Genomic DNA, 4,808 nt, shown 5'->3' with positions numbered 1-4,808 from the left:
TCCCAGCACATTATCACGGGCACTTCCCAGGCCCTCGGCTTTCCTTGGGCTTCACTGGGAGCTGTGTTCGTGTCCAGTTTCCTCGACTCTCTCTGGTCTCAGTGCATTTCCTGCAGAATCGCTGGCCACAGCAGATGTGCCCTTCAGGCATTTCAACTTTTTTTGTTGTTTTTTTTTTTTTTCTCGTGCCAGTATTTATCCCATTTGTTTCCAGAATCAGCTGCCGCTCCCAAATCAGCGTCCGTAACTTTCCGCTTTGAAGTGTTCCGGACGTGCCTGCTGGGAAAGCACCTTCCTTGTTTGCCTGCTCAGACCCTCCATGCCTTTCCACCACCCATTTTCTCCTCCTGCTGAGAGCTCCCCTCTAGGCCCAAGCTGTCCTGTCCATCCCCAGCAGGTCTGCTCCATTACCCACTTCCATCCCAAGCCTTTATTTGTGCTTCCCTGCAGCCAGAGGTGCCGCAGGAGCTCAGCTCACCCCACAGCTGAGCCCTGGCGGCAATGCCTGGGCTAAGCTCAGCCCCACGGCTCTCATCCCCTCCACACCTCCCTGCTCTCCAACTCTCGTGGCAGCACAGAGCAGCCTTTTTTTAGCTCCCAGGAGGGGACAAGCCTGACACGATGAGGACAGTCCTCTCCAAGGGCCTGGCAGGCAGCAGTCCCAGTGCCACAGCTGAACAGATGGCCCAGCATCCCTGGCCAAGCCAGCCCTATGGGAACGGGGCTTCCCGGGTGCACAGAAAGCTGAACATGCAAGCAGCGAATTGAAAATAACAAAAACAGCCCTCAGAAAAGCAGACGGAATCAGTAACACCGGTGGGTTTGAGAACAGAACCCTGTTCTGAAATGCCTGAGGCTGGGAGCTACATCTCACCTCCAAGTCCAAGTAAAATGGAACAACCTCACTGCCTCCCCCCCATTAACAATAAACGCATTAACCCCTTGACTCAGTTAATGCCCTTGAATTGTCCTTGCGATTAACAGCTCTTAACGTTTCACACCTTGCCCTGCTGTCATTCCTTTTCTCCACTATTAAGACTTACTTTTAAGTTTTTCTGATATGCAGTAACAAATTTATGGGGAGTCTTTAACTGTTGATGTGCCATACACTTCACACATCTCTCCCCTCTTCTCCAAACAGCCTTTCTCCTTTCCAGCAAAAGAAGAAAATAAAATACAGTGGCAGTGAAACAGACTCAGTCTCCCTCCATCTCTTTTGGTTTTTGTTGTTTGGGTTTTGGTTTTTTTTAATATAGCTTTGGTTTGGTTTTTGTCTGGTTTTATCTTATACTTTTCTAGATAAAAGTAAGAATTTGGGTTGTTTTGGGAGAGTTGGGTTATTTTAGTTTTGGGATTTTTAAGTCAGGAAGGATCAAGACTGAAAGGATCTTCTTCCATTCTTCCCAGCAAGCTCCTGCTTGCCAAGATCCCCCAACATTTGGTCCTTCAGCTCCTGCACAGGAATCCTCCCACCTGGAGCCCTTTGTCCATTTTCCTGTAGCCAGTTCCTTGTGCCAGTGGGAAGGGCTTTCTGGAGGAACCCAAATCTGTTCTCTCTTCACAGAACTCAGCTTTTCCTGACTCTGGAGGTGCCTGGGCTGTGCGAGGCCCCCAGACACAGACGCAGTGTAACGCTGAGCAGGGATGGGGCTGGCATCTGCAGGGCGTGAAAAAAGCACACAACCAGATCCAAATTATTTTGGCATTCCCCTCTCAGACAGACATGACCCATCACGTTTGCAGCACCTTCAGTGTGCACCTGCAAGGTGATAGTATCAATGAGAGAAAGGAAAACATTAATTAAAACTTTGTTGGTTTTATATCTTGCTTGCCACATCAGCTTTACGGAGTGGATTGATTGCTGACAAAGAAGATATTTGCCTCATTTCCCTTCCTCCTCTCACCTCAACAGGCCACCTGTGTGCAGGAAGAGGTCCCTTATATTAGTGTTTTATATCTAAATATGTATTTATCTCTTGGTGAGCTACTGACTTTACGAGTCTGAGAGATGCTCTGGATAAGCCTGCGGTGACAGTTCAAGGCAGCGGTGGTCCTTTCTAGAGGAACTGTAAGTTTACCTAGAACAGGACAACATTCACCAATTCTCCTGCTCTCCCTCCACCTAATTCCTGTGGTGGCCTCAAACCCAAGCCAGTTCATTTCACCAAGCACAAAGAAGCAAATCAAGGAAGATGGAAGGAGCAATACTTTCATTTTGGTGTTACCTACATGTCAGCCTCAAACTCCTTTACGCTAATCTGCTAATCCTATATAATATTGACTTCTCAAGAAGGGAGATCATGCTAATCAGGATTTCTGAAGGATTTCCACATGATCCTACATTTACTTTTGAACTTTGTCAGAGTGACAAAGGGAATATGTCACCACTGAGCTGCTACTGCGTTTTCTCTTATGGGTTATGTGTTGAGGGCTGTTAAACCTGCAGCCACCAAAATGTGTGTCTATCTGGCAAAACAACATTTTTAGGATTATTTTTCCCCATGGGTGAAAAGGTAACTGCAACCATCTACTGGGAATTTCTGAAAGGCACAGACCTTATTTCCTTCTCTCAGGAATACTTGTGTCATTATACCACATCACACCTGTGATTCAAAGACCTTTCAACTTTCCAAATTACATGTGTCACCTAGATGTGAAAAAAGATGTTCATGTCTTCAAGAAGCATCACAACAAAATTGATACATTCAAGCACTAAATGTATTAACTGGAGGGAAGGCAGGGGAAATGAAGCATCACAAAGCTATCCAGGAAGCAGTAGAAAAGTGAAAGTAGAAAAACAAAAATCTAAGATGTGAAAACAGAGCAATTGCATTTTATTTTATATTGACTAACCATGTCATGAACTGTTATTTTATATTGGCTAGCCATGTGATGAGCTGCAGCACATCCTGTTCAGCACAGGATATGTTGAGTTACATTTAATAGAAGGCCTCTACTTTTATTGTGGGCCAGGGCTTTAGGCTGGATCACCACACATGATGGGACAGATGGCAGAGAAGTGTTGTGCTGCAGCAGTTTAGTATCTGCACAGGGGAGATTGCAAGTTTGCACTTTGAGTTGCTGAGCTTCCACGTGTTGACATAACCAGGAACTTGCTGCTGCATCCTCACCCAGATGGAGAATGTTGTGGCTTGGAGAAAGCCAAAGCATCGTGTGGTTATGGGATGTCTGTGAAACCAGGAGTTAACTGACTTAGGTTGGAAGATGCGGCTGGGGAGGTGTATTCTGTCACCATCTGTCAGAGGTGGGGCAGTTATCTTCTGTTCAGGGGGCAGTTTTCTTTATCTGTTCCACAGCCAATCCTCCCTCCAGGAGATCTCCGCTGTCCATGGGCCATTAATTATCAATTATCTTCTATTCATGGCCAGTGAGTGTCCCTGCATGGCTGATAAAATTCCATCATCCCAAGGGGAGAGGCTCTGCCCAGGGGAGGAGCCAAGCATTCCTACCTGGATACAATCTGAGCCTGGAACAGCACAGCAGCCTTTGCCACTGCATTCCCAGAGGAGCAGCTTTCTCCTGCCCTGCATTCCCAGAGGGAGAGCAGGCCCATCTCCAGCAGCCCTGGAGCTTCAGAGGAAAACTCCCCCCTTGTGCAGGATCCCTGCTCCAGCAGAAGCACAGCTGGCACTGCAGGAGGGCTGAGCCACCATGGAATGGCACTGCTGCCACCACCCTGACCCACAGGGGGTCAGCTCCTGTTCTGACTGTGGCAGTGGTTTGTTTTGTACTATTGCATTTGTATTTTTAGTTTTCCTCTTAAAGAACTGTTATTCCTATTCCCATGTCTTTGCCTGAGAGCCCCTTAATTTCAGAATTACAGTAATTTCGTGGGAGGGGGTTTACATTTTCCATTTCAAGAGAGGCTCCTGCTTTCCTTAGCAGACACCTGGCTTTTCAAACCAAGGCAGGAGGGAAGGTTGTATCCCTGCTGAAATCCCACAGTGGCCAATCCTGCCAGGGCTGCCCAGCCAAGCTTTGCTCGTTGCCACCCTCCCAGCTCAGCTGCCATCTCCCTGCCCAGATGTGCATGGGGCCAGATGTGTGTGGGAGCTGCCTGGCCCCAGAGCTGCCTGCAGCAAGGGCAGGAGCACCAAGGCTGGGCCTCAGGGAGCTCAGCAAGAGCTGCTGAGCACTTTGTGAGCAGTTTCAGGTCCATGTGGTTGGATTCTGTGACACCCACAGACTCACTGAGGGGGAAAAAAACTGCACGTGCAAAAAAAATAGTATTGGGTGGGCCTAATCTTCTGCAGAAAAAGGAATAACTGCAGCTGAGGTGTAAACTGAAATTGTGTATTTTGTTTCCCAAAAGGACTAAAAAGAAAAATCAAAGAGAGGATTTCTTTCTAAATGTGAGAGGTTTGCCTTGTTTTGTTACAATTTGCATTCCAGTTGTGCAGAACAGGCTTTGGGATAAAAGTACAAAACGAATTCTGCACCACACTCACGTGGCCATCCTGGGGCGAGTCTGCATCGCCTCATTTCAGATGTACAGGCACAGACCTCGTTCACAGGTGCCTTTTTGCAGAATCCATTCCCCCAAAAAGGCCCAAAACCACACAGATAGGACAAGATTTCAGGTGCCAAAATAGCTATTTCTCCCTTTGGGGCCTATAACAGCCTAGAAGAGCTATTCTAGGCCCCACATAGACTCAATCTCTGATTTTTTTTTTTTTCTTCTACACCCAGCCCCTCCAAATTTAACCTGTTCGTCACCAGCAACAAACTTCCATTCCAGATAACTGCCCTTGCTACATAGGAAGCTTTGGTTTCTGCAGCTCTGTGGA

The sequence above is a fragment of the Motacilla alba genome, chromosome 6 (assembly GCF_015832195.1).
Source record: "Motacilla alba alba isolate MOTALB_02 chromosome 6, Motacilla_alba_V1.0_pri, whole genome shotgun sequence".
Lineage (NCBI taxonomy): Eukaryota > Metazoa > Chordata > Aves > Passeriformes > Motacillidae > Motacilla > Motacilla alba.
This window is presented reverse-complemented; position numbering follows the sequence as displayed.